Source organism: Cebus imitator, unplaced genomic scaffold, assembly GCF_001604975.1.
Source record: "Cebus imitator isolate Cc_AM_T3 unplaced genomic scaffold, Cebus_imitator-1.0 Scaffold12, whole genome shotgun sequence".
Lineage (NCBI taxonomy): Eukaryota > Metazoa > Chordata > Mammalia > Primates > Cebidae > Cebus > Cebus imitator.
The window spans coordinates 6904909-6928109 of NW_016107327.1; positions in this window are offsets into that span (position 1 = coordinate 6904909).

Here is a 23201-nt window from a genome sequence, read left to right on the forward strand (position 1 = left end):
TCCTGCAGCCTGGATTCATCTCAGCCCAGGTGAGAAGTATCTGTTATATCGCAGAAAGGACGCCCCAAATCCATTTAAAAACCATTGAATCCATCAGGTGAGGAAGGGAGGTGGACAAACCCTGCAGTTTTTGGCAGTATCAGGCCATCACTGCTCCTGGCTTTCATAGGTTACATACACATGTTGTTAGATTTGAGTTTCTTTGTTTCTCTTCGTCTTTTTTTCTCTAGCATGATCATGTGAATCTGGATAAAATTGTAACGAACTCACCCGTTTCCCCCAAATCAGTTGTTGTTTAGTTTGGTTTTGAAACTTTGAAAAATCTTTATGAAAATGTTTTGGAATTTGACTCCATTTTATTCAAAGTGGGAAGTACCATCTGTGTGTTTTAAGTAAATTTTTGTGAGTACCTACACGTACCATGCCCCTTTCTAGGTATTCATGTGGGTATGAATGTGTGTGCACGTGAATGTGTGTGCACGTGTCTCTTCTTTGTGCACATCTGTATGTCCAGATTCCAGCTGGGGCCAGGTACTAAAATCCTGAAATACAGTTTTTGTCTCATTTCCAGCAGCTCTAAAACAGGAAGTACAGGAAATCTTAGCCATCCCTCCCCCATCGTGGAAAAAAGTTCTACTCTCATGAAATTTGCAGCCTGATATTTGCAGGCCTAGGATTTTCAGGCAGTTTGGGTAAGGTTCATATAAACATCCCTGCCACCATCTGAAACCCATAAATAAGGCTTTGAGAGAGGGGGGAGAAAAAGCAAGGTCCCTCCTTTCTTCACACGTCTACGTCTTTTATCTTCGTTAAGACCTTGTGCAATGGAGCAAGAGAGCATTTGGAGAGAGTTGGAGCAAAAATTAATAGATGGCCTTAAAAATAAGAGATCTGAGTGAAAAACTGAGCTAGTGGTGTACTCAGACTCACAGACACCCAACAAAAGTTCCAGAGTCCCCATGAGGAAGGAAGGTCTGGCATCCCCGCTGCTTTGGCCAAGTGCCGGAAAGATGACGATCCAAGGCTCTGTTGACTGCAGCCATTCCCACATAGGTGGTACAGTGCAAATATAACAAGGCTGACCTTCAGTTCCCAGAAAAAAACAAACAATAAAAGTGAACTAAATGGCAAGTTCCGAAAAGAATTAAGGGTTACTTGCATATCCCCTGAATTGGCAATGCTCTGGAGACCCATAAAAATTCAGTATTATATTCCACTGTGCAAAGGATTCTCCCTCACTATCTATAGTGAAAAGTGCACGTCTAAATATTCATCACTTGTATATTCAGGCACTTTGTTCCAGAATTCTGGCTCGAGGATGCAAAATGACTGTATATCTTTATTAATTGGTTTGTGTTTTGGACTGACAAATAGGTTGTCCTCACAGAGCCTCAGACACACCTCATTTAATCAGTCTTTATTGAGCATATGTTGAAATTAGCAACGGGGAACAGAGAAAAAAATCTCTGCCCTGGAAGGTCATATAGCTTAGTTCAAACACACAAATTATGCACTATAATCTTATGTGGTTTTGTTTCGTCTTGTTTTTTTACTTTTTACAAAACTAATTTAAACAAATTTTAATTCTACTGTATTTTAGGAAGTATAGGCTTTTTCTGACACGGTGGTGAGTATCTGGTTGAAATCACTTGTATCCATGGCCAGGGAGCTATAATTGTTGCTAAAGGTTGAACACTTGTTGGGAGCGAACAAGCGTGTGCACTGTTAAGAAGGAAACAACAAAGTATAAACAAAAACTGATGAGATGAAAAAGCAATCTGGGAAATCTTCTAAGTGGGCAGAACCCTCATGGGGGACATTAGTGTCACATGTGGTCTTTTTTCCTTTGATTGTATAGTAAAGGGTTACCAGGAAACCAAAGAGAATGGCACAACCTGTTTGCTGACAAAGCAGGCAAGTTCAGAGGGTCATGTGAAGCAGACTACAGCCCAAGCTAGGTGTGCCAACCATTTATTCCTGGGGTGCGGCAAAACCACTAGCAGCGGAGGAAGATCATTTTGGCAAGCCTGTGCCAAAGGGTCATATAATTACACAAGGGGAAACCTTACTCCAAGACAAAGTTCAGGAAGAGTTAAAAGGAACACCTTAAACAAGCAGAGGTCAGCAAATGTTTTCTGTAAAGGGCAAAATAAATATTTTAGGGTTTGTGGCCACATAAGATCTGTCACATTAATCTGTTTGTGTGTGTGTATGTGTGTGTGTGCAGTCCCTTAAAAATGCATAAAACATTCTCAGCCTGAGAGCCTTGCAAAAACTGAACACAGGTTGGATTTAGCCTGAAGGCTAGATTTGCCCTGCTGGTGGTAGTTTGCCAATCCTGTAAACTTCCATTTAACAAACATTTGTTGTGCACCTATTATGTGTTAGGCATTGTGCCAAGAGTGGAGTTATCTAGACACATGGTCTGTCCCTGTCATCAAGCAGGCTCTAATTTAATATGCTCTTGCAATTCTCCCTGCAGATTAAGCTGTAACTGAAAATACTAACAGTTATTGTGTAAGATACCAAATGGCACCTCTATACAATTAGCTTCTCATTTTCATTAGGGCTTAATCATATTGGTATCTCTGTCACCTAACACATAGAATATTCTCAAAAACTGTGTGGTTAAAATATACCAATATTTAGCTGAGATTTTCTTTAAACACTTCCTATGTAAACTCCTTAACTATAATACTTTGCAATATTGTTAACAATGCTTTTTTTAAATTGAGGGATTTACTAAAGCATTTTCTTTTCTAAATTGTACTTTCCACTATGTAAATCCTTTACTTATCCCATATCTTGTCACTAGAATACATTTACATCTACAATGTGCATATGCAGATATAGGTAAGATTCATAGCTTTTCTAAATTGTAAATTCAGTATTTTTGTACCAGCTCTAAACTTTCTATTCACTATTTCCAAGCCTATAAGAAACCAAAACTTGATGTCCTGCTGGCAAGAATTGGGGAAAAAAAATCAAAACTATTGTATAAGATTTTTAAAACCATAATGCAAGAGTGCAAGAGTACATACTCTTTCCTTAAAACACAGAGTCGTCATTCACAGATGTGGATATGCATTTATGCTAAGATGAGACAAATGTGATTCTAATCACCTGGGGACAGGTGCTTTTATTTATCCCTTCTCTAACACTCTTCTCTAGACAGACCCATGCTTCTGACCTATATTATTTTCTGTCTCCTAAAGAACTTTTTAAACACTTCCTGCAGGACAGGTCTGTTGGTGATAAATTCTCTCAGTTTTTGTTTGTTTGAGGTCTTTATTTCTCCTTCACTTTTGAAGGATAATTTTGCTGGATATAGAATTCTAGGTTGGTGGTCTGTTTCTTTCAACACATTAAATATTCCATTCCTTACTCTTCTTGCATCCATGGTTTGTAATGAGAAGTTTGTTATATTTCTTATCTTTCTTCTTCTATAGATAGTGTTTTTCCCACTTCCTGGTTCTTTCAAGATTTTCTCTTTGTCTTTGGTTTTCTATGGTATGAATATGATAGATCTTGGTGTGGAATATTTTTTTAAATCCTGGATAGTGTTCTCTGACCTTCCTGGATTCCATGGTTTGATATCTGTGACTAACTTTGGAAAATTATCAGCCATTATTATTTCAAGTATTTTTTCAGCTCTGTTCTCTCATTCTTCCCCTTGGTGTTTTATACCTTTTAAACTTGTCTCACAGTTCTTGGATGGTCTCTTTTGTTTTTTAAATTCCCTTTTCTGTTTGGATTTCATTATCTTCAAGCCCACTGATTCTGTATCAAGTCTGTGCTAAGTCTACTGAAGGTCTCATTGAAAGCATTCAATTTTCTTACAGTTTTTTTAAGTATCTAAAATGTCCTTTTGATTTTTTTCTAAAAATTTCTATCTCTTTGCTTATATTACCCATCTTTTCTTACATATTGTTTACTGTTTCCATTACAGCCCCTAACACAGTTATTTAAATTCCCTGCCAGATAATTCTAACATCTGTGTCATATCTGAATCTAGTTCTGATGATTACTTTGTCTTTTCAAACTGTGTTTTCATTTGCTTTTTGGCATGCTTTGCAGGTTTTTGTTAAAAGCAAGACATGTTGTATTGGGTAAAACGAACCCAGATAAACAGGCCTTTAGTGTTGAGGATTTGTGTTAATCTGTCTGGGAGTTGGGCTACGTTTAATGTTCTCAGTAGCCATTAGCTCCAGAGATTCAAATTCCTGTAGCGTCATTTTGTCTTTCCTCTTGACCTTGGGCTTCCCTAAGTACTCTCCTCAGAGAGAGCCTGTGTCCTGCAGCTCTTTCAGCTGTCATCCACTGTTACGATGCTGGAGCCCTGTTGATATGGTGGTAAAGTGTCCAAAAGGAAGTGTTCTATAATCTCCCAATTAAATCTCTATCTTTTAGTGGGTTTGTGTTTGGGGCCTGTGACCTTCATAAGTGTTTCTCCCATGGTATCGCTTTTTTCTCATCTGATCTCTATTCCTTTCTCTGGATGCAGTGTTCACAGTCTATTTTTTTGAAAACATGACCTCTGTTGACTATGTTCTTCATCTCCCACACAGCCCCTCAGGTGAGGCGGGAAAGCTAGAGGGTGCTGGAATGGGATGAATGGCCTTCCTCAACTGGGATGAGGCTCTATCTAGTAAAGTCTTTTTTCCTAAGGAGTAGGCCTTTGTTAGAGAGAAGTCTCCTTGTGTCTGCCTGCCTGCCTGCCTGCCTGCCTGCCTTCCTTCCTTCCTTCCTTCCTTCCTTCCTTCCTTCCTTCCCTCCCTCCCTCTCTCTTTCCCTCCCTCCCTCCCTTCCTTCTTTCCTTCCTTCCTTCCTTCTTTCCTTCCTTCGAGACAGGGTCTCACTCTGTCACCCAGGCTGGAGTACAGTGGTGAGATCACAGCTCACTACAGCCTTGATCTCCCAGACCCAAGTGATCCTCTTACCTCGGCCTCCTAAGTAGCTGCAACCACAGGTACATACCATCATGCCTGGCTAATTTTTAATTTTTTTGTAGAGATGGCATCTCCCTATCTTGCCTCTTTGTGTATTTCACAATGATTACCCTTCTTGTATTTTGTCCAGAACCATGAGGGAATCTTTCCCAGATCTTAGCTGTGAGAATCTGGTAGGGTCGCTGGAGATAAAGCCCATGAAAGTAAGAGCTCCCCTCAAGATTGCATCCCCCAGGAGTTTCTCCCCCTCTAGCTAGTCCACATTCAGCTTCTAGGAATTCATCAAAATGAGTATGTGAGTGTTCTGACAGCTTACAGCTCCAGCAGCTTTACTTCAGGAAAGCAGATCTCAGCTGTGCCTCTCTAGATATACGTGTCTCTCCAGATTTCAGGGTTGAGGTTTACCCTGCAAACTCAGTTCTCTGATGAGTACAAGAAATGTCATTGGTTTTCCATTTGTACAGTGTTTTCTTGTTGTAAGGATGGAAGTGATAACATCCAAGTACTTTACACATCAGAACTTAAGGCAGACAGACCTTGCTGGGCCTCCCCACTCAGTTGTATAATGTTATATCATACCTTTTGTTCAATCATATTTCCACACAGCTGTCCTGTCCATCCTTTGTTGAACCTAAGCATAAAAAGGACAATTTCTCCTATGTCTTTGGATCCTGATTCTGAAGGCTGCCTTGTACATCTCAAATGAATTTGTATTGATTTGTTTTAATAACAAAATATTTTAATGAATATGAGCAGATAAACAAAACAGAAAATATATCCTTGAGTCAGTCTCAAAGTTGAACTTTTCTTTGAAGACTACAGACCAGGACCGAAGTATCGATGCTGACTAATTGTAGAAAACTATCTAAGAAGCAAGTAACTACATGGCCCATTGACATAGAGTAATAACAAATGTTTTATACATTTTTGTATAAAATTATACCTTCACATATAAGAGAATATGATTGTGTTAAGGAGTGATTTCAACACCAAATCTACTTAGTCATAAGATTTTATGCCCAGAAAGCACATCACTCTCCTCATCAAGCAGTTATCAAGCACCTACTATGTGCTAGAATTATTGGGTATTCCTAAAGGATGTAATTGATGAGCCTGAGGGACTAGAATACTAGCTAGAGACAAATTAAGAGATTAAACAACAATGTTCATAAAAATAAGAATTTTCATATATTGCTAGAGGGTGGAAATGGATTCAACATTATGTTCATTGGAGCCTGTGGAAAGCTTTCGCTTGACCCTCTGAAGATTTGCTGAAAAATCAACTCACAAAAGACAAATTAATTATGGAAAAGGCATATACATTTATTTAACGTGTCCATGGAAGCCTTCAGAATAAAGACCCAAAGACACAGGGGAAATTGTCCGTTTGTATGCTTAGGTTCAACAAAGTATGGAAAGCCATGTAGAAATATGATTGAACCAAAAGGGTCTGATCTAACATTACAGTGAGTGGAGACACCCAGCAAGGCCTATCTGTCTGGATTCTCCTTGGCCTCTCTGAACAAGCATTCCTTCCTTTTGGGTATGGGGCAAGATGTCCTCTGGAATGGGAGCTTTACATTGTTTGACCTAGTCAAACAAGGTAGGCCAGATTATTTCTTTATGGACAGTTTTTACACAGAAAGGTGGAGGGAAAGTTAGCGTCATATTTTTAGGTTTTATGGCCGGTTTTGGGAAAAAGTTGTTGTGATTCCCATGACCCACCTTGGGGTTTCTATGGCTAGCCTTGGGGGAGAATGGGGCTGAGAGTCAGGAGGGCAGGAGAGGGTCACAGAGAAACTTTTGCTTCTGAGGTTGCTTCTCACGCCTTCATTTTGGGGCATTGTTTTCTGAGTCCCCAAAATGTAATTTTTAAGTACTTATATGGATAGTCTATTCATGTATTGCTTTGTAATTGGATACTAATTAAAATAACAACTCAGAGAAGTATGTATTAGGCACTAAATGAGTGGTAGAGACAGTAATTGCCGCAGATGAGAGAAGCTGTGTATAGCAGTCAGCTGGGTACTCATCAGCACCTACCGATTGCAGCCTCGCAAACATACTCCTATAATATTAAATGACATGATTTAATCTCAGCTTTAGCTGAGCTTCTCCACCAAATATATACCCAGAAAGCACATCACCTTCCTCATCAAGTAGTTACCAAGTACCTACTATGTGCTAGAAGTACTGGGTATTCACAAAGGATGTGATTAGTGAGCCTGAACACTACTAGAACACTAGCTAGCTATGTTCCCCATCAAATGTATATGCCATGACAAAATGAGGCTGGAAACCACACAGTAAGACACTTGTAAAAGAAAGTTTAAAACCATTTTGTGAGTCTTTGATGACTGCCGACTTTAGCTGAGAAAAACAAGTTGAAGAGACGAAAAAAGACTTTGAGGATTAAAAGAATGCTGAATGTTTTGCCTTCTCACCAAAAGGAAGATGCACTTTCTTCTTTTTACTTTTTGTCCCTGCTGTTTAATAGGATCCCAGCACCCCTGCAGAAACTTAATATGTCCATCCAAAGACCGGGGGGGTACCCATTGAGATAATATCTAACCGATGGCTGAAAATCTAAGGACAGAGACTGGCAGGCTCGTGTGCTGTCAGCATGAGATCATTAGAGTCTGCCCAGGAGGGCTGCTGGGAAGGTGGCAGTGATACCAGAGAGAGAGTGAGATGTGGGATTCCTGGGGCTTAAGGAAAGAGCCATAAGCAACCTAGGAGAGATGTGTTCTCCATATCAAGGGAACTGGGGGAAACTCTCAAAAGCACTCAAAATGCCCTGCAAGAGAAAGGCCAGCTTGAAACACTACCAAGCCTGGAGATTGCCTATGTCACCTCATAGTAGCACAAGTCCTACCTCAAAGCCCCTGCACCTGCAGTCCCCTCTGCCTGGGTGCCTCTCCAGCTGGCGTCTGTTAGCTACCATGCTCACCGTTTTCAGATCTCTAATCAAAAGACAGCCTCTCATGGAGAGGAGGCTATTTTGTCCTAAAAGTGCTGACATTGTATGTCTCCTTGTCTTGTATTATTTTCACCCTTAGTGTGTTTCTTTATCTAACCATTATCTAACATACTAAGTGCTATACTTTTTTTTTTTTTGAGACAGTCTTACTGTGTCACCCAGGCTGGAGTGTAGTGGCATGATCTTGGCTCACTTCAACCTCTACCTCCTGGCTTCCAGTGATTCTCCTGCCTCAGCCTCCTGAGTAGCTGGGATTACAGGCATATGCCACCATGCCCGGCTAATTTTTGTAGTTTTAGTAGAGACAGGATTTCACCATGATGGTCTGGTTGGTCTCGAACTCCCGATCTCAGGTGATCCACTTTTCTTGGCCTCCCAAAGTGCTAGAATTACAGGCGCGAGCCACTGCTCCTGGCCGGTGTTGTACTTTTATATCTTGTTTTGTTCTTTTCCTCCACTGAATTGTAAACTCCACAAGTGCAAGCATTTGTATTTTGTTTAGGTACCAAATGAGTGGTAGAGACAGTATTTTCAAATAATGTGTGGACATTGTAACCATTCAACAAACATCTATTTAGTGAATGAATTAATAAATAAATGGGCAGAGGAGTGAACAAATTGGCAAGGTCTGTGAGAGGTAAAAGTAAATAACTTTTTGGTTATATTCCATGAGACTTCCTTATTCAATGTGCCAATTACACTAGTTTCTGATACCCAACAGTGCTTACAATGCTAAACTGCATCACACATGAACATATAGAAAATGGAGGTGGTCAGGAATGATTATTATAGAAGCTGGAATTTAAGCTGGGTCTTAAAGGATAGGATGTAGAGATGCCCAAAAGGCCCTATTACAAAAGTGAAGAGCCAAGAATGTTCATGAGGTACCCACTGGACTATGAATAGGTATGTTTGCCTAAAACAGAGGATTTTGTAGCAGAAATAAGCCTTGGGAGGGATGCAGAGGGCATATGGTCACTATAAGAGTAGGCCCTGGCACTATCCTAAAAGCTGTGTATGGACCCAGGCTTCACACATACCTGTGAGTAGGCTTCAAGTTAACAGAATAAATCAGAGATAAGTGGGTCAAGGCTAAGGGCTGGAATTTTTTTTTTTTTTTTTTTTTTTTTTTTGAGATTGAGTTTCGCTCTTGTCACCCAGGCTGGAGTGCAATGGTGCAATGTCTGGTCACTGCAAACTCCACCTCCTGGGTTCAAGCGATTCTCCAGCCTCAGCCTCCCAAGTAGCTGAGATTACAGGCACCTGTCACCACGCCCTGCTAGTTTTTTTGTATTTTTTTTAGTGGAGACAGGGTTTTGCCATGTTGCCCAGCTGGTCTCAAACTCCTGACCTCAGGTGATCCACCTGCCTCAGCCTCTCAAAGTGCTGAGATTACAGGCGTGAGCCAACATGCCCAGCCAGGGCTGGATTTTTAAGGACCAGAGAAATTAAGATCTCCAATTGGAGCCCCGTCAGCGTGGGTTTATCTGGTGACCAAGGAAGAAATCCTAAGGTCCATGGTGAAATCAGATGGGGTGTTGGAATAGATACACATTGTAGTCCCTGTGTCACCAAAATTTTTTGACTCTAGGGTTTTATTTTCTGGCAGAATGCTTCAGGGCTTGGAAAAGGGTGTTGTCCAGCAGATGTTGAGCCTCTCAGCTGCTGATTGGCCAAGCCATAGCAGGAAGACTGTAAGAGATAGCTTTGCCTCAACGGTGCATTGTGTTTGCATCTGCTCCTGTGGCTTTTGCTTGCACTTGAGCTTCACTGTTGACCAACAAATCCCTTTACTCCCCACCTTAGACCAGGAGCATTAAATCCTGCTGGTATTGGGTTATGCTCATATTGGTTAGTTCACCCCGACTGAACGGTCCTGGACTCTTAAAACCAATTTGACACTGCATTTATTTTCAACCCTTCCTTAACTAGTGCACAAATGTATTTTTAATATTCGTCTTTAATTGACCACCATTCATAGTTAGGATTGTCATTATTCCTGATCAGTCCAAATCAGTGTGAGGCTTTCTGATTGTTAAGTAAACCCCGCCATCCTGTTTTCTAATCCTTTCTGCCAACATTTAAATGACCAGCCTCCTGTATTCTTTTTTTTTTTTTGTAATTCTCTTTTAGAGGCCTTATCTCAATTTGTAGGTGTTCATTATAATATATATCTATTTATCTGTATGTTTTACATCTCGGGCCACTGACGCGTCGGTAAGTAACAGGGGGTCATAAGACTTTCTGCTTTGTTCACCACTGTATCTCCAGCACCTGAACAGCATGTGTACTCTGCAAATATTTAACAAAAACTCATTGTTGAATTTAGTTGCTATCAGGATAAATGCCCCTTTTGACCTTCCTTATCTAAGTAGGTGATTTATTACATGGTGCCCTTCCAGCCTGGCATATTCAACCCCTTCCCATGGTCTGCAGGCCTATTCCTGGCCCGTTATGAAACTTACATTTTCAACCTTCATTTATACAATACTGTTTTGAAAATTTTGGCTTCAGCACAAAAGGTAAATACTTTGCAGCACAAATTATAATGGAATATGTTTCTTAATGGAAAAGGAAGAGATTAGAAAGAGGATCATTTTCAACCACCATAGTAACTTCCTACCTTCCCAAATACAGCCCAAGAGAAGGGCCCAGAACATTCCTTGAATGGTGTTCTGAGGATCACTGGGCTTGGTTGGTGATGGATGGAAAGCAGTGAGGACGTTCCCAAATCTAAGTTCTCTCAGTAAAAATGTACAGCCTGCTGACAGCGTTTCCCACTGAAATATTCTGACCAGCACAAATGAGGACTTTCCTGCTCCTCTCTGCCTGAAGCTGCGAGTTGTTTGTGGGTGTCTTTGGTGTCTGAGGAACTGAGCCTTCACTTTGGGTCACATATCCTAGCATATGGTTCATATGGAAATTCATTTCTCCTGGAGTCACATGAATTACTTCAAGGGCCTTGGAGTCATCAACTTGGAGTCACTGGTCAACTTCTCAGCCCCCACTTTTCTGCTCTATCAGGCTCAATGTGCTCAACTTCACCACTACTGAACAGTCCTGGACTCTTAAAACTAGTAACATTCTTGCCTGCCTGGGCACTAATATCACATAAGCTCCAACCCAATGCTCCCCAAACCAAGACCAGGCCTCCTAGGCTAAGTGAGACTAACTACTTCTCATGCCTTGAGAGTGTTTCTGATTTTGACTGGTAAAGGGAGTATTTTAGATACAACAGCTGTATTCCTCTTTTCTGAGTACACTGTTTGAGACTAACATGCATGCTTGTGGCTCTTTTATGTAAAATTGTCTATATTTTTAAGTGTCATTCAATCCTTTTCATTTCTTTGTTGCATATATACTCCAATCTTTGTAAATTTCTTAAACAAACTCTAAGGAGAATTCCTTCCTCAGACTAGTGGGTGGCCAAGCTGATTTCTGATTCATTTGGCCCATGGTGGAGTCCAGGCATCAGAACGATTTTCAAACCGTCTAGGTGATTCTAGTCCTCCAGGTGATTCTAATGAGGGTGAGATCCATTGATCTGGAGAAGGACTTCTCAAACTTTAAGGCATATGCGAATCACCTGGGAATCTTATTAAACTGCAGATTCAGTAGTTCACGGGTGGATCTTGAGATTCTACGTCTCTAATAGTAGGTATTATTCTGTTATATAGTACTAAAATTATTTAAAATAATATAATTAGTATTATTTAAAATCACATCATTATTATTATCTCAGAATTCCCAATCCTTGACTACACTTCTTCAAGTAAGAAGGTTATTGAAATGACATAAGGCTATTTAAATATGAAGTTGTTTTTTAACTTTGTAAAGCAAAATTAAGTAAAAGTGAAAACATTCAAATTTTCAGTCCTGCTAGCTACATTGTACATTCCTGCTAGTTACAGGAATGCCCAGTAACCACATGTGGCTAGTGACTACTGTCTTGAACAGGGCAGGTACAGAAACATTTCCAGCACCGAGAGTTCTAGTGGGCAGTGCCATGCTAGATTCTTTATTTCCTGTATTTCAATTTGCAAGAAACTACATTCACCAAGTCCGCAGCTAATGCATTTCCACCCACAGGGCTTAATGACATATATATTTCGTCTGCATTCTTGCTTTGGACTCTTAAAGGTGGTACACATACTAGAAACCTTTGATTTCAGGACCAGTTTTTAGCCAAATAGCTAATGTATAGTATTATTGTTTTGGTTGCTGCTGTTTTAATTAAAGCAACCTTTATTGAAGGTTGTGTTGAGTTCATGCATGCTCTCTGGTTATTTTAAAATTTCTTTTTAGGAGGGACTCACCAGTTTCTCTTGCCAACAATCTATTTTACTGGCACTGCCTGAAAAACAGCTGTGTCATAGTAATTGTTTACCTTCTCTCCACTCAGTTCTAGCCACCTACTTCCCCCTTCCTTTAATTCATTCAACAACATCAATGTAGAGTACTCCTAGTCCAGCACTCTGTGGCTGCTATGGGAGTTAAGGAAGAAATAGCAAATGGTACCTCCCCCTCACTGAGTTTATAATTGAATAGAGGACCTGTGATGAGACAAGTAAAACTCAAAATCTCATTAAGTTGCTAGCAGAGGCTAGTGAGTGGTAACACATTAAAACATTAAAACATTAAAACATTAAAACAGATTAGTTTCTCATATTAGCCAGCTATCACTGAGCAAAGGGCAGGCTCCAATAAAATGGTACACGGGAGAGGTAGGATTTAATAGAGGGGGAGGGGAGGCCAAGGTAAGGGCAGACAAGGGCTAAGATATGGAAGGACCGCAATGAAAGTAGGGTACAGCTCTACAGAGGAAAGGACTTGGGGAAGGCAGGCAGAGTCAGACGAAGAGAGCACAGCGGGGTAGGAGGCATGAAAGGGGAAATGTGAGGCAAAATAGGAGGTCCATGAAAGTGACTGACAAGGTTCTCTGGTTTCCCATATTGACTGTGCCTTCCTCAGGGTAACTGTGCCCTCTGATGGACAGGATGCAAATACAAGGGAGGGAGTGGAGAGAGGGACGAATCCATGGAAGGAATCCGCTTTGTCCTCCTGCCTCCTGGGCCCACTATAAAAGCAGATCTGCACAAAAAGGGATGGTGAGAAAGAGCTTAAGTATCCAAAGCACAGTGAAAATAGCACTAGTCTGGGAGGATGGGACGGCCAAGTTCTATTCCCAGCAAAGCCTGGTGAGCTTAAGACTCTCGGTCTTCTCTGGGCTCATTTCCCAACTGTGCCATGAGAGAATGAAATGATCTTTCACCATGAAACTTCTGCAGTCTCTGATCCTATGCTCTAGGTTAGTGGTTTGCAAGCTGGGATGGGGTGGGGAGTGGATGGGGCCTGGCACCCTCCCTGCACCTGCCTCACACAGACCAGCTCCATTTTAAACCATTGATGAAGACACCGGATTTTCTAGAATTGACTGAACAATTGCCTCCGAGCTTCTCTTTGGCTCTTCAATCCTTATATACATCTTAGAAGTGTACATGTGGCTTCAGAGAGGAAGAGGAGTGGGAATGAGGAAAGAGAGAGACAGAGAGAGAGCATAAGCAGCATGCCTCATCTGGGGCAGAAGAGACTGGATGTTTCCACTAAACCAAGCTACAGAGAGTCCTTTCCTGTAACTAATACTTGTTAATGAGACAAGGTCATAAAGATCACCCACTCACTACATACGGGAAGTTTATAAAGAAAGTTGACAGATTGTTTAACAAATATACCAAAAATTATGTATCCACATTAGTTATTATTTTGGAAAACTGTATACATACTTGAATGACATTGCCTTTATTCAACCACTTCAGGTCCTTAAAATTCCTCCTTTGAAGCCTGATTCATTTCCAGGCATACCTTTCCTAAACCTTTGTGAACTTGATAGACTACCTTTCATTTTCTGAGCAATCAGAGCTTTGTAGCATACACCTCTGGAGTGAACGCCTTGTTGTGGAAAGAGGTTTGGTATGTTGATTTGAAAGGCAGGTGGGGGCCAATCCATGATGCTCCAGTTCATGTGCCCGGGGTCACCACCTTTGGGAAAGGCTAGTCCTCCTGACATGTGCCCTTGGCCAGAAGGGCACCACAGAAAACTCTCCTCTCTGAAAACAGAGCCCTCCAGCTGAGAAAAAGAACCCAACCATGATTTAGAGAGAAGCCTATTTCTCTTTTCAAATTTTCCAACTTGACATGTTGCTGTAGTGCACTTCACATCTGATTACATTAGTCACATTGCATTATCCCATATCAGATGTGACATGATGCAATGAGATTGTGAGCTGTGTATAAAGATGTAGCGGCAGCCAATAACTTCAACCCATTCCTGATGTGAGAGCCGAGCCACCTACCTTCCCGGTAGCCCTTTGCTAATTCAGATAAACCATCTGATTCTCTTGTCAAAGAGGAAGCCCGGTAAGTACTTACCTGTGTAGTCAGCTAGAAAACAGATAATTCTCGATCCCTTCCTTAAATCAGAGCTGCTTTTACCATTCCAGGAAGCAACACTCCCAACAATAATGCCTTCTATGTGTCCCGCACATTGTAATTTGCGAGGTACTTTCAAATCCATCATCTAACTCACATTCTACATTCTTAGAGGCCAAATCTTTGCAGAGATTTTGTCACATTTGGTTTGACGATTCAAAACGTTCCACAGTATCTTTCTGTCCCCAGGATTTTGGGGGTGAAGAGGATGTTGGATATGTACCTTGGAAAATGCATGATAGTAAATGTCTGTCCAGGGTACTAGTTGGCATGAAGCAGGGGTTGGGGGAAGAGATGACCAACCCTGAAAACAGAGTGTACCAATCCATTCGAAGGATAACTATCTTAAGCTCTGTCTCTGTCATGGAGAAAAATCGGCTGGCTACGGCCACTGTGTGTGGCACACTCTGTGCGGCCATATGTTCATGATGGGGTGCTTTACATTTGTTGATTAACTTGACTCAGTTTTGTTTTAATCTAAATACTGATTAAAAGAAAGCTACTGAAGACACATATTGCAACTATGGTACACTAACTTCAACCTGAAAATTATAATGTTTTCCTGGTTTCCCACATATGGAAGAACAAAAAAAATGATACCATTCCAGGACCACTATTCCTACCCTAAAATATTTCCCTCAAATGCATGGGCCAGGATTATGCCACATAATTTTTTAAACCAATTTTTGGCCAGAAGAAGATTATTACAACCGGACAAGAGAGGCAACCACAATGTTCACGACATTCCATTTGTCATAGAAGCAAGCATGGAGGATCACCGCTTGGACAGGAGAAATGGGAACTAGCCGCGGAATTGTGAGGATGAGACCCAGCTGGGAAAATGCACTTGGTGCCATTTAGCCTTGATTTATACTTCTACATGAGGTGGGAAGGATCAAGAAGGAGGCATCCACCACGTGGTTATCCCACACCATCACCCAGGAGTAGGCTTTCTCGGCTGGGTCTGAAGGAGCACTAGGCTCAACTTCCAGGAACAGTGTACCCACTCCCCTCAGGGCAGATCATCATCAATTCTTGTTTGCATGATATGGACATATTCTGCCTTTCATACATGGGAAAGGTATATATATTTGAAAATAGCTTCTGTGACCTTCCTTCAATGCTTCTTCTCTAGGCTAAATACCCCATTTCTAAAAACATTCCTACAGTTCCAAAGTTGAACTTCCTCTTGGCTCACTACCTACCACCCAGGGATATACTCTGGAGTTTACTGGCTTAACTGCTCAAAATTGTTATCAGCACTTTGGTATGAATTGATTTCATCAAATAAAATTTCCCCTCGAGTGTCTGAGGGAGAACTAGGAGGAAATGGAGAAGAGGTAACTAGAGAAGCTCAAAAGAAAAAAAAAAGGCCGGGAGAGAAAAATGAAGAACTGAGGACACATCTTGCCAACACTACCAATCTACCTGTGATGTGTGATATCTTGGGGCTGCATCCCAGCTCATGGTACAGCAAGACAACCTGGGCAAACTGGAGTGAGCTGAGATCTAGAAACCTCTGAGATGATGGACCCTGCCAGAAAATACTGGAAGGAAGTCCTGGCTGGCAGGCGGAATGAATTTATTTATTTGAATGAATTCATGTATTTATTGAATGCCTACTATGAACTAGGCACTCTGCTAGACATCGGACATGTACTTTGGAAGGTGTATGATAATAAACGTCTGTCCAGGTTGCTAGTTGGCATGAAGTAGGCGGAGGTAAGAGATGACCAACCCCAGGGAGCAGAGGATATCCCAATCCATTCAAAGGATAAAATGAGGATTCTAGAAGCCAGTAATATCTAGTCCAGCAGGAGTTAAGAGATGGGGAAGACTGTAGACCTTTAGATTTTGGGTAAAGAACTGGCAACAAAGACAATTCTAAACGGACTAGGGCATTACACAGATTAGCCACAAGGGACAGGACAGGGACACAGATACCAGGATGAGGATACAAAGTGGAGACCAGATGTTCTGCTCAAAAGATGAGCCCTTTTATGAAAACTGGAGTGGAAGATCAAGGTCACAGCTGGATGAGTAGCAAGACTGACTTCGTGCTGATCAGGATTGGGACTGGAGCCTAGAGCAGAGCTGACCTATTTATGAGAGTCGTGTGGAGGTTATAATTCCCATTCACAGGCCACCACCCTCTTTCAGCTACTCCTTTTCCTTGACATGCCAATCCTCATTTCTTCAATTTGGGAGCTACTGTGGCCCATTAGATCAGCAGAGTGTAGCAAGCTACTCCCCCTTGAGGCTAATTCTGAGGAATAACAAGTTGAGCTTGAACAAGACATTTTGCTTTTCTGCATTACAGGAACTACTAACCAAGAAGAAGAGACAGAATTACTGTAACCTAGAATTTAAGATTCACACGTAATGCCTAAATTGACTTTGAACCACTGAAATCTAAACAGAGTTCAGATACTCGTAAAATTCAGCCAGATTTGCCTCTAAAACTTGTAAAGCCATATTCGTCCTAAGTATACCATGTTTGATAACAAAATACCTTCTTCTTTTATCACCAGAATGTTCTCCCCTTATAAGCATGTTAACAGTTGCAAACTTCAGGCAATTGGTAATTTTCCAGCAATACAAAATTCTAGAGTGTTACATAAATGCTTAATACTCATCAATTTTAATTAATAGCCTTGGCCGATTTGATTATTAGATTCTTGGAATTTCCCACTCAAATACCAGCTCTTCATTTTTAAGATGGAAGGATATGGTTTCTCTCCTCTAACCAGAGCAAATTGCTCCACAGTATACAAATAAATTCTCGACTTCCCAGAACCGATGGCAAATTTGCAAAACTCCATAAAACTCATGCATGACTTGCTGCTGCAGCTGCATAATTAAAAGAAAACTAATATATTGACTAGTTCTCCTCAGAATAGCACTCATAAGTCTCTGCTGCTTGAGGGAAGCTTGTTGCTAAAAGGATTATGGCCAATATCATTTTTATGATTAAAGAGAAAGAATGGTTCTGGCTTGCCTCGTCCAGTCCTCTCACGGATATCCAAAATGCTCCACTGGCTGATGTTTTTTACATCCCCAACTATCATGACAACCATAAGGAAATAGTTATCTAACGTACAGATTTACCACCAGAGCTATTGCTTTATCCTTGTTACATCGTCCCTCTGTCTCCCAAACCCAATCCATAGAAGGCTTATTTTTAGCAGTGACTAAAGGACTCCATGCTCTAATTTATGCACACATATAAAATCAATAATTACTTAGTCGACCTTTTCATTCGTCTAAATTTGGCCTGGCATAATGGAAGCTGCCCACACAGTTCCCATTGAGAATGATAAATAGGAGACAGGAGTGCATCTCTATCTTCTCTCTCAGGGTCAGATGAAATCAGAGGCAGCTCGAGTCTCAGCCAGCCCTTGAACCGAGCCACACAAACTTCTCTTTGAGGCAGATTCCATTCTGATGAGCATCACCCCTCCTTCAAAGAAGAACACTGACTCTGACTAGGCCCCACCCTGGAGGCCTGAGTCCTGCAGGAAACCAGTCCTGCCTCCTTGTTCGTGAGAGCCGTTCTTGCAATGAGTGGCAGTGGCAGTAAAGAGTACAGTTCCCAAAATGGGCACGAGGCAAAGACGGCTTGGGCCACAAGTTGGCTTCCCCATGCAAGGTGTGGGAAGACAGACTTCTAGAAACATTTCTCCATGCCTAACCCCTTCCAACAGCTTCTTTCAATTTTAGAGGCTTTCCTGCCATTGTCCAACACCTCTAGAAGGCTGACTTCCTACTGAATGAGCAGTATTTAACCCCTACTCTGTTTTTTTTAATTTGATTTTTTAAAAAACATTAAAATTATTTTTAATTGAGATGGAGTCTTAATCCGTCACCCAGGCTGGAGTGCAGTGGCACAATCATAGCTCACAACATCCTTGAACTCCAGGCTCAGGAGAACCTCCCACCTCAGCCTCCTGAATGGCTGGGACTACAGGTACATGCCATCATACTTGGATAATTTTTAACATTTATTGTGGAGATGGGCTCTTGTTATGTTGCCCAGGCTGGTCTTGAACTCCAGACTTCAGGGGATCTTCTCACCTCGACCACCCCAAGTGCTGAGATTATAGGTATGAGGTAACACAGACATCTGGGCCTGCTTTTTCTTTTTTTTTTAAAGACTGAATTTCTGGCTTTGAGAATGGCCCTTTTATTTTTCCTGAACTTGCTCACAACAGGAAGGTATTGGATGACTTTAAGCACAGATAGCAAGGCTATATTTTCCTCTGTGCCTCAGGATTACAGGTATTGATCAACTTACGACCTATGCAACTTACGACCATTCGACTTTACGACCACAATCGCTAGCCACGACTGCTCCACGTCTGGCAGCGCAAATGTTGCCCAGTTGGGCGTACGACAGTGCGGACCAGCTTCTGGCAGCACTACTATCTCCGCGTGCACCATTTCAACTGTACATATAGCCTACTCAACTTACGAGCAAATCGTGTTACGACCGGTCTGCCGATCCCAATTGTGGTTGTAAGTCGAGCACTAGCTGTACTTAAACTTACCAACAAGCCTATCTTCCAGCTTTAATTTCCCTATTATCAGGGCAGAAGGAAGACCTCCATGTTAGCCACACTCTGAATCTTGAATTCTATGCCACTGTTTTCAGGGAGTGGGATAATCCAGCATCTTGGTCAAATGGCATAACCAGTCAAAGCAAGGGCCCCTCCCACCAGGAACTGTGTCACATTGAGACCTAGAACGTGGATCGGAACTTGAATTTGTTCTCTATGTCTACAATTTTATAAGCCATCCTAGATCACTGAAGGAATTAAGTTACACATAGGGGCTGGTAAATTGTTGAGGTGCCTAACAATAAAAATGATATTATTACTACAATTTTAACTACCTTTTCTTGAGCACTTATTATGCATTTACAACATGCTAGGCATTTTTTAATATACATTCACTAAATCTTTATCACAAGCCTTGTGTGAGAATTATTATTACAGTGTATTTCTATTTGCTGATGAAACATCTGAGGATAAGTAACCTTGTCCAAGGTCACAAGATAATGAGTGGTAGAACTGGGATTAAAACCTAAGCAGTCAATTTGAGAATTTTATGTATAGTATTTGAATTAAGCCTCATGACAGGCACTGTCCTCCGACCCCTGTATTCCATCCAATATGCTGAGTGGCTCTTTAGATTTTCTGCCTGGTAATATGGCACTTCTTCAGAAGGTCTGAACAAAGCCTCAGCCAAGAGGACCTATTAAGCATGAGACACCCTGTGACACCAGTCCCTGTGTTTATCAACCACTTTTTAGGAAAGTTCAGCATTCCTCAGCACTGCTGCCTGGCATGTAAAACACACAGACCATATCCAGTGAATGCTGACACAGGGGAGTGGTGAGGGAAAGATCACACGGCCTAGAAGCCAGGAGGGGAGGGAAAAGAAGGCAGAGAAGAGGCTTTGGAACACAAAAGCCCCAGACTCTCAGGGGTTTGGTGGCCAGCTGCTCACATCTTTGCATAAAACATGGGCACAGGGCTGTCGGGGGACACAGTGAGGATGGCTCCTGGGGGCAGCCAGCAAATTGGAGGATGTGCCTTGGTGAGGAGGGGGATTCAGGAAAAAAAAGGAAAAGGAGGCTTTTCTCTTGCATGTGCCTAAGAAATGCATATTGCAAGGAACTGACGGGAAATCAGAACAATTCAAGTGCTAAGACACTGTGTATGTTGCTTTAAATTCTCCTGGCAACATCTAACGTAGTCACTAACACAGAGGGGACTCTAGCCACCTGTCAACCCCAAGACACACTACCGACTGTTCAGGGAGATATTCTAGACAGGAAGGAGCCTGCCACAGTAATTACAGCACACTGCAATGGCCTTAAACAGTACCATACTCAGTGCATTATCTAAGGCTTTTTGTCAGCCCCTCTGAAAGCCATCAACGAACCAGGCGTGCTTTACTGGCTAAAGAAACTGATGTTTGGCTTTGGGTGATTTGTGAAATCAGAATTCTCATTATTCTGAAAGTATTATCGTTCCCAATTGAAAACCTCCCAGGAAGGAATGCCAGGTGCCAGAAATGACAAAGAAATCTAGGGACACTAAGATTGTTTAATTACATACACAGGATTTTTAACGAATTCATTCCACTTGAGGAATGCAAAAGTATTTTAAAATTTTAAATTAAGAATAAAAACTTAAATACTATTATTCAATAAAAGAAGAAAGATTAAGAACTTGAAAATCATTTACAATATAATTAAAATAGAAAATTATTTACAATATAATTAAAATAGAACTCATATAATGAAAAGTCTGCAAATATATAGAATGAACATTCCAGATCTGAGGGCTATGACTGGGGAAGATGGGATATCAGTCCTATTCTTCAGGAAAACATGACAGAAGAAAGATGTTCCGGTTCTGGGCTTCTTCATGCAGAAACAGGACAAGTTCTTGCAACTAGAATGACTGGGGAGTTCAAGGGGTCAATTTACAGGGGTACATCAAAATAATTAAAAGTGTATAGTCTAGTTAAATGATGATTGACAGAGGACATAACAAATGTCTACTAAACTTTGAAGGTGTAAACACTAAGAATATAAGGAATTGTTTATCCTAATTTAGGAGGATTTTTAGAAATAAAGAAATCCAAATATTGAAAATCATCTGGAAATTGAGGGATTCTTTGTGACAGAGAAGCCCAGCTAATGCATAATTAATCTCCCAGTGGGATATGGTAAAAGATATGTCGGTAGAAACTCTTAAATGAAGCTCTTCAGGATGCTCTAAGGTCAGAGCAGTCAGGGCCGAATGTTACCTGGAAAGGTCAAATGCATTAGTGAGTCCAAATCCTCCTTGCACATCATAGTAAAGATGGACACTGTCTTGGTCCATTTTGTGTTGTTTTAAAGAAAAGTCTGAGGCTGGGTAATTTGTAATGAAAAAAGATGTATTTGGCTCATGATTCTGGGGGCTGGAGAGTTCAAGATTGGCATCTGTATGTGATGCTCAGGCTACTTCTACCCACAGCAGAGGGGAATGGGAGGTGCTGTGTACTGAGATCACATGGCAAGAGAGGAAGCAAGAGAGAGAGAAAGGAGGTGCCAGGCTTTTTTTTTTTTTTTTTAACAACCAGCTCTTGAGGAACCAAATAGAATGACAACTCACTTACCCCACATGGAGGGCATTAATCTATTCATGAGAGTTCTGTCCACATGACCCAAACACCTCCCACTAGGCCCCACCTCCAATGTGGGGGATCAAATTTCAACCTGAGGTTTAAAGGGGACAAACATCCAAACCACAGCAGCCACTTTCTAGGACCACTCTGGAGATTCTGAATTAGTAAGTTTTGGTAGAATGTTAAAGATCTAATATTCAAAAAGTTCCTCAGGATTACAGCAATAACAAAGTAACAAGTATCACACCTACCTACTATAGTCAACTATAAAACTGGACAAAATATATGAAGTAACTGTTTTCAGAAGTGTTTTACAACATACAGAGAATGAGAAAAACAAAAAACCAAGCTCCATGTTCACCTCAGCTTTCTGTTTGGGGACACTTTATAAACGAGTACAGGAAAATCAAGCCAGTCACAGGTCTTATGGAGGGGAGTGTCAATTAAGTGAGATAGCCTGAAGAAAGCCGTCAACACAGTGACTAAGATTTCAACTGTAGTTATTATTAGAATTCATCTGCAAAATAATGATATTCCTAGAAAGGATACTGCCATCTTGCAGATTTCAGGAAAACTATTATTAAAGAGAAAGAAATAACAGCTGAATTTTTATAACTATAGAAATATAATTCATCTTTAAATTACAATGTTGCCTTTTATTTAAGATATCTCTTATTTCTAAGTTCAATTAGAATTCAAAGTTGCAGAAACAATTGGAATTTGTGATGTGAACACCAGGGAGCAGGTAACTGCATATAGATGGACCCTCAGAAATCTGCATTAGGGCTCCCTTAAATTATTGATCAAATATTAACTTACATAATTACAGAGTTAGACTCTGTGAAAGCTAGCAGACAACAGATACTAAGGCATTGTGAACAGAATGGACATGTTGAAGGTGCACAGGATTGGGAGATGCTGAAATTCAGATCAACCAGAGTGTAAAGAATGCTCTGAAAACTCCATGCAACCTGTGAAGACCCAGAAAAGACCAGACCATAGTCACAGGGTTTCTCTAGACCTCTCTAACAGAGCCTGAAGCCAAGCTTCAACAGGGTCAAGCTATTTTACCACTAAGAGCTTTCCGACAGTACAAAATTCAACTTTCTTTATAGAAATGGGTTGGGGGGGGTAGAGGATATTTGCAATGATGTAATATCCACAATGTCTAACACATAATAAAAATTATTAGACATGCATAAAAGCAAGAAAGTGTGACTAAGAGAAAGCCCAGCAATATAAATAGGCCCACAGTTAATTACTGGAATTAGCAGAAAATTGTTTTAAAACAGCTATTATAAATATATTCAGTAATTAATGGAAAATGTAGATATATAAGTAGATAAGGTCTCTCAGGAAAGGAACAGAAACTGTTTATAAAGAACCAAATGGAAATTTTAGAATTAGTATAATATCTGAAATTAAAAATTCAATGATAAGCTTGACAACACATTAGAGACTGCAGAAGAGCTGATCAGCATACTTAGGTGATCAGAAACCCTCCAAACTGAAATACTAAAAAAAAAATACTGGGGGCTGGGTGGGGAATGAACAGAGCCTCAGTGACCTAGTAAACAATATCAAATGGGCTAACATATGTG